General features: G+C 38.5%; 1 long non-coding RNA gene across 1 annotated transcript in view; it reads left to right on the plus strand.

Moving 5' to 3' along the window:
* The first annotated feature begins 215 nt into the window (after positions 1-215).
* LOC118010026 overlaps positions 216-11286 on the plus strand; it is a 12676-nt gene continuing 1605 nt past the window's right edge. The window contains exons 1-3 of the long non-coding RNA XR_004679089.1: positions 216-333; positions 2359-2472; positions 10465-10568. This is a non-coding gene — a long non-coding RNA (uncharacterized LOC118010026). The remainder of the gene's footprint in view (positions 334-2358; positions 2473-10464; positions 10569-11286) is intronic.

Below are 11286 nucleotides of genomic sequence, written 5' to 3' on the forward strand. Positions count from 1 at the left end.
ACACACACACACACACACACACACCCAACCCCCAAAAAACAACAACTTGGTTTTGGCCAATACCTCTTGCAGAAGTGTTGCTTGGGACTGGAGCCTTAGCACCCGGACTTGCAGGGTGGGTGCTTGCAACAAGGGAAGGGGTTGTGAAATGGGAGTCAAGGGGAGGTCTGGAGAAAGTGGTGGCGCCTGAATGCTCTTGCCAACATGGGGAGGAGCCTGGTCTCTGTGCTCACGGGATCCACTGCTCCTCTCACTGCAGTCTTGGAGCTTAGTAAAGGAAAAAAAGAGAGAGAGAGAAGGATGTGCCCAGATCACTGAGCTGTAACATTTAAGGTAAGTTTGCATTGGTTATATGTCGACTGAATATAAAAGATTTTTAAGTTTGATGGTTTTTCTACGTATTACAATATCCATGATTCCCACATGTCGAAAAACATCATAGGCTGTTGAGTTACTTTTTGAGAAAGAATGTATTCTGTGTATCTTAGGGTGAAGAGTATTGGGACATAGAAATATTTCTGGATCTTAAGAAACAGTAATAAGAAATGAATGGCATTAAGTGTTTTATTTCTTCCATAATACTATGGCAGCATTTAACAATTTGAAGAGCTAGATTCTGTCTCTAGCAATCCATACAAAACTAATAACAATTACTAAGTATGTCTTTTGATAGTGGGGGTTATCACTAGGCTTTCTCTATAATTTCTAAAAGTTAATGTGCTGCTAAAACTTGAACTAGCATCATCCTCCGAATACATGTTTTCTTAAGTATAATACATGTGTTAAAATGGCCTATGATGATGCCCATGAGGGAAAACCTTAAAATAAAAAATAAAAATTCATACAAAATGTAGGTAAATTTTTATTTTGAAGAACCACAGAATTAATTTCATGTATTTCTTTTTAATTTACATAAGCTCATATGTAAAAAAATCCCATGGAATAAAATACACTATATTAATTTGAATTCAACAGAATTTTCTTCTTAACTGAGTGTATTTAGATGCACATAGGGAGAATATGGGTGAATCTCACTGGCCCACAGTGACTATAAAGACACAGATTTACTGAAGAAGGGTTGGCAACCCAAATTTTGCTGAATATACCCGCACTGGCCTAGGGAGAGCTTGGAAAATAACTTGTTTGATTACAGCCTGCATACATGCATACTTTTATCCTAATATTCAAGAGCTATAAGTGATTGAAGATGTGCTGAACTCATGTGGGGCAAGATGACGCAACATGCCCATGGCTACCTTAGAACATTATTTTCTGTAGCCTATAATTGCTTTTGGACCACCAGGTGTGGCAAAAAAAAAAAAAAAAAAAGAAAGAAAGAAAGAAAGAAAGAAAAATTGCCAGACCTCATATTTATGAGTTTAAAACTTGGAATAAAAAATGCCCTTAGGAAAATGAGCCTATTTTCCTGAATATATCCTGAGTAGAGAAGCGTGGGTGAAGAGAAAAGTTGACAGAAAGGAGTACAAACTTATATGTATCGTGAGAAAGCAGAATTTTAAGCAGTCTAAAAAGTTTTTATTTAAGAACTTGACTTCAAATACAGCCTACTCCACTCTACAATAAGACGGAGCGATGTTTCAAATGCAAAAGGTAGATCACTCCTGACATATTTGGGCCAGGTGTGAAAATTAGAGTACGTACACTCTCAGTGACTCTTCCCAATGGTTAAAAAGTCATCCAACCTTCTGGTGTAATAAGGACTTCCTGTTCGTTTAATTTGCCTGGTAGAGCTTAAGTAAGCAGTTTACCATTCTGTTTTCCAGAATGTAATGAAGATTTATTCATTTTACCTCATCCTAATTTGCTCACTTAAGAGCAAAAATAAAAAAGGATTTGGCTTTGGCGGGGGAAGAACCACCCACGTGACACAGGCAGCTGCAAAGACCTTTTCCGAGCTGACAGCTTGACACTAGTCATTACAGTTTCACAGGGATGGGAAGATTTAACAAGAGAGAAATCTCCCCAGTTCTCTAATTAAAAGAATAGACAATTCAAAAGAGAAATGCAGTGTATTATTTTCATGGAAGGAGAAAGTCATTCGAGTGTGGGGAAAAACAACGAGAACCTCGTATTTCCTATTTTTCTGTTAACGGGATATATGACCTGAAATGACACTGCAGGGCAGGTCAATGCCCTACAGTGTCATTTCAGGTCAAGATGCTATTTTATAGGACTTATATTTGGTCACTATATCAAAAATGAAGGTTAATTCCGTGTTTGTGACAAACGGGAGACTTCAGTGTTCCCAAGGGCTCACACCCACCTGTGTACTCCTAAGGGACTTCTAGGGAGGGATTTGGTTCAAAACTCATCTATTCTCTCTCGACGTCTCATTAGTGGTGAACAAACTGCTAGAGTTCTGGCTGTCCTTTTGAATCCATGATTTAAAGAAAATGCTGGTTATGATTTTGTGGCAAGCCATCACCAGTGACTGCCGATAGAGCACCCCAGGTAAAGATCCACTGAGGGGCACCGTGGGCAATTGTAACTTAGGTAGGAACCAGATTCTTGGCTCAAAGAGCTTAATATCAAATTCCACAATCAGAGTCCCAAATCCCTTTCAGATGTATTTAGGCACAAGATCACTGTACATATAGTAGACTGTCATGGGGCTTTCTGCAAGGTCATACCTTATTCTCCCTGTTTTTTTTTGTTTTTTTTTTAGCATAAAAAATGGCCTGATTCCAGGGGCTGGCTGGTGCAGGCTCGTAGGGGGCAGACCAACCATAAGTGGTTATCTCTGTACATCCTTTGATCACCCTCATGCCACATTTACTATTTACATTTGTTTTAGTAGGTTTGTAAACATTATTTCCTGAGATTATATATAACCAGGGTTTTGTAGCTTTTATTTATTCAGAAGTCATATGGAATGTTAATGACTTATGATGGTATTCTGCTCTGGGCAGGTATAGGATCATGGTATGTTGTAAAAAATACTTCCCCTCAGAGCGCCTGGGTGGCTCAGTCAGTTAAGCATCCCACTCTTGATTTCAGCTCAGGTCAGGATCTCAGGGTGGTGGGATTGAGCCTATGTTGGGCTCCACGCTCAGTGCACGGTCTGCTTGTCCCTCTCCCTCTGCTCCTCCCCACCCTAAAATAAACCCTTTAAAAAAAATACTTCCCCTCAAGACAATCTTTTAATGTGGAAATAATCAATTTCATAGACAAAAAGGAGGAAATGGGAAGCATAAAATCATTGTTGAGTGTTTTTGAGAAAAGAACTAATTTGAAGAAGGTTACTTATATTCAACAAGATCAAACCCTGCTCCCCAACTCCCCCTCTCCCCATCCCCACCCCAGGAAAGATCACATTCTTTTTTCTTGTTCATGGGAATATGTCTGTGGGGATCAAAGGGATTTTTGGCTAAATAGGAACAAGCACCAGGTCAATCATTTCCTCAGGTGTAGGTTAGGGAGACATAAATAAATACTTAGTTTATTCACAAGGAAGAAGTGAAAACTTATATTTTTCATGAGAATTGAGGATAAGCCTCATTTTTGCTTATCATGTAGGCTCTTGGTGAGGAGAGGGAGGACAGTAGAACGATGGAGGAGATTTCTGTTCGCCTTGCCAAGTCCTGGTCCCATGACCGTCTACCCACAATTTGGACAAAAGTGTTAGAACATTTATCAAAATAATTCTGAAAGGCTTATGAAAAAATGTTTAACAAAGTAATTTTGAGCCTTTTTGTAATGTGTTAATGTGTGGCGATTGCTTAGCACAGTTCCTGGTTATTAGAATGATTACAGAACACTGATATTTATTCTCAGAATTACCCACTATTCCAGATGAAACATAGGTCAATTCAATCTTATTATAAAACTCAACTCAGTAGGATGACCTACTAGGACCAAAAATGCCTGTGGGAAGGAACCCCATGTCTATTGTGAAACAAGTTCAAACAAGGAGGCAGGATCCTATACTGGAAAGAAGGAAAGGCATTAATATTTAAGGGCCCCTACCATGAGTCAGCCACCTTGCCGCATCTCACATTCTTAGAATGTTGCTAGAAAACTGAAAAGAAAAATTTCTCCAAAGTGTTTTCTAAAAGTATATCTGTGCAGCAATATAATATGTGGCTAGAACCCAAGACTCTGGAAGGAAGCAGAATGCCTCAGTCTGAAGTCTGACATCCACTTTTTAGATGGGTTTCTTTGGGCTAATTACCCTCTGTATGCCTCAGTTTACTCGCACATATACTGAGGAAGATAACCATACCTATGTGGCTTCTATGGGATTATTTAGGATACTGAATGTAAACACCTAGAGAAGTGCCTAGAACATAAGAAGTACTCAATAATGTCAGCAGTTATTATTCAGTAATAATACTTTACTTTGATATTTTAAGTGCCAGGTGTCAAAGTACTTCCATCTGTTTTATCTTATTTGATTTTTTCTCTCTCGCTCTCATACACATACACATGCTAGCACACGGGTACACACACACACACTAATGCGTGTTCACCCACACATCTCAACGGCTCACATGGTTATGATTATCATTCTCCACTCTGTGGGGCCTAGTTGTGCAAGGCTTACTGGGGTAATGTGTAGACCAGAGTCTGTATTTTGATTACTAGTCCCATCCTCTCACTACTAAACATTCTGCCTTTGGAATAACTTGACTGACAATTTGGATAATAGCCGATTTAGATAGGACTGGCCAAATTGTTTAATTAAATAAGAGGCTTGATTTAAGGCTTGATTTATGGAGAACTGGGTTCAGTGTCACTTAAACATGGAAATCTATCCCTTTCTGAGAGAGGAAAATGTAATGAGGGAAAATGCCTTGGTGGGTTTATGAAGCACTTATGACTATGTGATGTCAAACAACTTGTCAAACCATTGAAGCCCGCGGATTTCTAGAATGTGAGGTATAACTGAATAATCGGTGGGTTTCCTTTTGTAATTTTCTTATGTAATTTTATGTTAAACCATTCAAATTCTGTATAATGCACACATGCTTCGAATGGAGGCTGTCTTTAATTTGTTATATTCAGCCTAATGATGATAAAGTAATTCTATGATTATGTTATCAAAGCAGCGTGCTACAAAATGTCAGACAAAGACTATTCACTCACTCATCTAAATGAATATTGATTGAGTCATCACCACATAGTAAGTATTCTCTAGGCATTGAGGATAAACAGGGAATAAGACAGATATCTTTCCGGCCCTCCTGAAGCTTCCATTTTAGTTAGGGAGACAGAAAAAAAAAAAAAAGGAGATAAATAATTAAGTGATGTAAGTTCAGGTTGTGTTAAGTGCCATGAAGAAAAAGAAAGTAGAATAAAGGGATAAGAATGATGGTTAATGGTAGGAGGAAAAGGAAGGTGATTAGTGAATGGGTCAACTAGGCGCAACCACTTTAGGAGACAATTTTGGAGCAGAGATTTATGAGCAGGTAAAGAATTGGATAAAGAACACTTCAAGCAATAGAAACATGTGCAAATCTCCTGTGGCAGAGATATGGATGGAAGCAAGGATAGCTGGAGCAGATTGAGCAGAAGTTAGAATGATGAGAGGTGAGGATGGACAGTTGACAGGGGCTAGAGTCCTTGCCCGTGGTCAGGAGTTTAGACTTTATTCTATTTACAATAGGTAAAAACTTGAGTTTAAAAAAGACTCTAGTTGCTATCTAGTCAATAGGCTGTAAGGGATGGAATTGGGGCAAAGGGAGATCAGGTTTGAGGTGGTCGATGAATCCAGGTGAGAAATGATGGTAGTGAATTAGAGTTTTCCAGAGATGCAGAATCAATAGTACATACATACACAGAAATGTGTACACATACACATATATGTATACCATATACATATACATATATAAACAGAGAGGGGAAGAGAGAGACCAGGAGGGAAGATGGAGGGCAAGGGAAGATTTTTTTTTTAAGATTTTATTTATTTATTTGAGAGAGAGAAAAATAGTGAGAGAGAGAGCAAGAGAAGGGGAGAGGGAGAGAAACAGGCTGAGCAGGAGCCAGATGAACAGTGAGCCCAACATGGGGCTTGATCCCAGGACCCTGGGATCATGACCTGAGCTGAAGGCAGACGCTTAACTGACTGAGCCACCATGTGTTCCAAGGGAAGATTTATTTAAGGAATTGACTTACATGAGTGTAGTGGCTGGGAAGTCCAAAATCCATAGGTCAAGTTGGCAGGCTGGAAATTTAGATAAGAGTTGATTATACAGTCTTGAGTCCAAACTTCGCAGGGCAAGCCATGCCAGCTGGACACTCAGGCAGGGTTTCTCCATTACAGTCTTGAGGCAGAATTGTTGCTTTTCTGGGAAACTGCAGTCTTTGCTCTTAAGGTCTTCACCTACTGGATGAAGCCCACGCATATTATAGACAGTAATTTGCTTTACTCAAAGCTAACTGATTTAAATGTTAACCACATCTAAACAATACCTTCACAGCAACATCTACTTTTGTTTGTCCAAAGAACTGGGCACCGTAACCCAACCAAGTTGACACATAACATTAACCATCACGGGTGGCTAGGACTGGAGTGATAGCAATGGAAATGTTGGAATACCATTAGTTTCTAGATATGTTATGAGGGTAGAGTCAACAAGACATCTCTACCCCAAAGTAGCCAGATGATTCCTGCTCAGCAGTAGGAGCTGTGGGGGCTATTTACTGGAGAAATAGAAACAGAGAGACTCAACTCCAGGACACCAGGCACAGGGTGAAGTAGGGACAATGGACTAAAAATCGGGTATTAAATGAAAGAAAGCATATTGAATAGAGCCCCTCAGCACCCTCCCTTTAATGTTCTCCCCAAAAGTGAGAGGTAGGCAGCAATCTTCACATCCTAAAGAGTCAATAATTTTCTGTAAATAGACTGAGCTGTTCCACTTAGCTGGGCCTCAGCCATGTGAGTGACAGTGAAATCCACTATTCATTCCACCAAACTTCCTGTGGACACGGAGCCCTAGTGAGCTCTTCTGAGACTCATTCTTGAGTCCAACTCCAACACAAAAGATAGGCCCCAAACAAATAGGAAATGACTTCTGCTTTTAACCATGTTACAGAAACCAGTTTCAAACTAGTCCTCCATTGTAAAGAGTTATAAAGAGTGAAATATATATATAATCAATGTTTCAAACACTGGAAAATATGCAATGTAGGATTGTGACTCCCTAAGAGAAAGTAAACAAGTGAGGCCATCTCCACAATTGCACTGACTTTTAGCTGGAGGTGTTTTCTGGGCTCTCTCCCTCTCTCTCTCTCTCTCTCTCTCTCTCTCTCACACACACACACACACACACACACACACACACACACACACACACACAGAGCAGGGAGCTCAAATCAAGCACTATGGTCTTGTTCCGTTGAGGAGTGTTCTGTGAGAGTTCAAAGTAACCAGAAATGTCACAGATTGTCTCTCTTTTTCTATATAGATGATGAGTCCCTCCCTGTGAGTAGGTTTGTCAATGTCCCAAAATTCCTTTCTTCCTCTTCTTTCTCTCTCACCAAATTCTTCACAGTTTTTTCATGTAGTACTGAATGAATAAATAAAATTTTCTGTTATTTCCAATTCATAATGAATATCATTAGTAGTATAAGCAACAAAAAAATTAAACTGAAAATAGCCAAAACTATAATTGATAAAAATTAGAGGAAGCAAATAATCTAGACATTTAAATTGTCAACTATGACCTAGAAGGTTTAGACTGAATAGGAGAAAATGGCCACACACAAAAAATGTATAACAGCAAAAACTATAATTCTTTAAAATTTGATATGGACAAAAAATAATATTATATATATGGAATATAGATACCATGGAATATTATGCAGCAATGAAAAAGGATGAGATTGTGCCATTTGCAACAACCTGGATGGATCTAGATAGAGAATATAATGCTAAGTGAAATAAGCCAGTCAGAGAAAGACAAATGCCATATGATTTCACTTATGTGTAGGATCTAAAAAAATAAAACAAATGAATAAACATTACCAGGAGGGACTAGAGGGATGGCCAAAATGGGTGAAGGGGAGTGGAGATATAGGCTTCCAGTTAGGAAATGAATAAGTAAATCATGGGAATAAAAGGTAGAGCATAGGGAATATAGTCAATGATACTGTAACAACATTGAATGGTGACAGCAACACTTCGTGGAAAGTATAGTTTAACATATAGAGTTGTTGAATTACTATGTTCTACACCGGAAGCTAATGTAACAATGTGTTTCAACTCCCCTCAAATAAAAAATAAAAATTTAAAAAATAAATAATAATTTTAGCAAGATAATAAGAAGGAAAATAGCCTGAGAAATTTGCATCAATTAATAAATTGGCACAATGGAGCTCATTTCCAGAAAATGACTTCTGGATGAAAACTTATCAACATTAGTGTAATTACCATTAAAGTATTGTATTAAAAATGGTTTGAGAGTCCAAACAGTGGAGATAGAATATCTCACTGCACAAAAGACAATGCCTAGTGCAAAGAAGAATTGCAATACATATTTTCATCTTTTTCAAGCTTTCTTCATTCTGGAAATACATGGTGATTAAAGAACAAACAAATGAACAACAACAACAACAAAAACCTTCATTCATGACCCTGGATGTTACAGGCTGGAGAATAAACAAATGAACACTCACAAAGAATTTCAAAATGTAGAGAACTATGAAGAAAACAAATATGGTCAGGTCTGTAGAATAACTGAGTGGTTGTGGTGAGGCTAGGTAGAGAGGATAATCAAAAAATGCTTCAAGGACAATAGGGCATCAGCTCTGGGGAAAGGCATTCCTGCTACAGGGTTTGGCATGAACTAAAGGACATCTGTGGGAGGAAAAGAGCAGTGTGTATCCTGGAATGTCTCGCTGAGTACAATCCAAGGTTATGTCTTGAGCAGTTGTGGTAAATAAAGGTAAAAGCACACCAAAGAAGTGTTAGATATAAAGAATATGATATTTAGAATTTAATTAGTAGATAATAGGGAGTCACTGGAAGAGCTGTACTTTGGGGAGACTGTGTGGTCTGCGGTTTAGAAGGCATTAAGGGGCGCCTGGGTGGCTCAGTCGTTAAACAACTGCCTTCGGCTCAGGTCATGATCCCAGGGTCCTAGGATCGAGTCCCGCATCGGGCTCTCTGCTCCACGGGAGGCCTGCTTCTCCCTCTCCAACCCCCCCTTGCTTGTGTTCCCTCTCTCACTGTGTCTCTCTCTGTCAAATAAATAAATAAAATCTTAAAAAAAAAAAAGGCATTAAGGAGGGAAGAGAGTAAAAGGAGGAAGACAGTCAGACAACAATGGCTTTACGTAAGAAATAATGAACTAGACGAGTGGCAGAGGAAATGAGACAGAGGAAATAATTTAGGCATGAGTCGGATGAAGAAGGTGCCAGAGCAAAAGAGGTATGAGACTGGCCCTGGGCTGAGTCTGTTGTAGATGTTGGCACCATTTACAGCAACACAGAGGGACAAGAAGCAGGTTTGGGAAGAAAATTTATGAATTTATTTATTCTGACATATTCCACTTGAGGCATTCCTGAGAATGCAAGTGTTAAACAACTCCAGCGGAGAAATGGATGCTAGGTCTGTAGCTTAAGAACCCAAAGGAAAGGCTGATAACAAATAAGGAAATAAATGTGGATGAACTTTACTAAAGGGGAGAGAAAGCAGAGAGTAGAACTCAGATCTCTGGGGACCATCTACCTAGGACAATGTGCCTAAATTTTAGAAGTAGATATAGATAAATTTAATAATACATTTAGAAATTGGGAATAGGAATTAGTTGGGGGAGCCTAAAACAGAATGCCAGACAAGGAGAATGTGGTGTTGGGGTGGCCAGAGTAAAGTTTCCAGGAAGTCAACAGTTAATTTAGCGAGAGTGGATGAAGGGGTGCCCCAGCTGAGTAGTTTCTCATGGTACCATTTTGTAAGTGTCACTAAAGCATTGTTGATGGAATATAACATCAATGGAAACTTGAGACAGGAAAAAGTGTGTTTGCCAGGATTTTGGTTAGAGCACTACATATATGGTGAGAAGGAATACTCTGGTAAACCATTTGAGTAGGGAAGCAGATGGAGTCCTGGGACAGTGCTCAAATAAAATTAGATGCTTGCTAAACTTTAAGGAGTGAGCCTGGTTAATTCTCTTTGTTTTGCTAAATTATGTATTCAAGGGCGCCTGGGTGGCTCAGATGGTTGAGCGTCTGCCTTTGGCTCAAGTCATGATCCCAGGGTCCTGGGATCGAGTCCCGCATCGGGCTCCCTGCTCCTTGGGAGCCTGCTTCTCCCTCTGCCTTTCTCTCTCTCTCTCTCTCTCTCTGTCTGTCATGAATAAATAAATAAAATCTTTAAAAAAAAATTATGTATTCAAGTCTGAGGACAAAAATCCTAGTGATTGGGATTCTAGAGAGGATGAGTGTGGTTATCATTAATCCTCCTTCTCCTCCTTCTCCTCTACCTATGTCCTCCACAAGGCCTCAAATTCTCTTTCACAGAAATGCTGAAGAAATACCTAATAAATACTGATTTGAAGATGTACTGGCTCTGGAGAAGAACTGTACTTTTATACTCACTAAATGTAAGCTAGAACCCCAATCATCACTAATTACTATTAGTAAATATAATTTTGGACTTTGGGGATGAAATATTTGGGAATTCTTTAGTGAAAACTTAAGAACGGAGAATGTCATTAACCCTTGACAAGAATAATTCAAATACTCATGGAGTTAAATGTACTCTCTCTGAAAAGTGAAAATTTAATTGAAGTTCTCCTTATTGAAGTTAAATGCTTACCTTTTCTCCCACATTAACTAATTTAAAGATTAGCTAATATGTAGTTAAAATAGCTTACAAAAATGGAAATTTACATAATTATATTTTTTTCTTAAAAGCATATGAAAAAATTTGTCAGCTTCTGAGAACATTTTGATCCTAACAGAAAAATAAAACTTTGTTATATAAAAGTTTGAATGACCTGTAAGAAGAAGGTACACTCAGTCTAGGTATGGAATAATCTAGATTTGAGAGATCCCTAAAGACCTTGTGAATTAGTCAGGCAAACTTTAAGTAAGGTTATAAAAATATTTTTTAAAGTTTAAAATATGAAAAGAAACTATGGTCTTTAAGAACTTAAAAGGTAATTTCCCCAGAGAAAACATACAAGAGAAACTCTATATATTCGTATTTTAACCCTAGAAAGATGAAAATGAACCCGAATCACTTTGTCTGAGGCTGCAAATCCACATCTCATTTCTTTCTTTCTTTCTTTCTTTCTTTCTTTCTTTCTTTCTTTCTTT

This window comes from Mirounga leonina, unplaced genomic scaffold (genome assembly GCF_011800145.1).
Source record: "Mirounga leonina isolate KUSES-001 unplaced genomic scaffold, KU_Mleo_1.0 Mir_128, whole genome shotgun sequence".
Lineage (NCBI taxonomy): Eukaryota > Metazoa > Chordata > Mammalia > Carnivora > Phocidae > Mirounga > Mirounga leonina.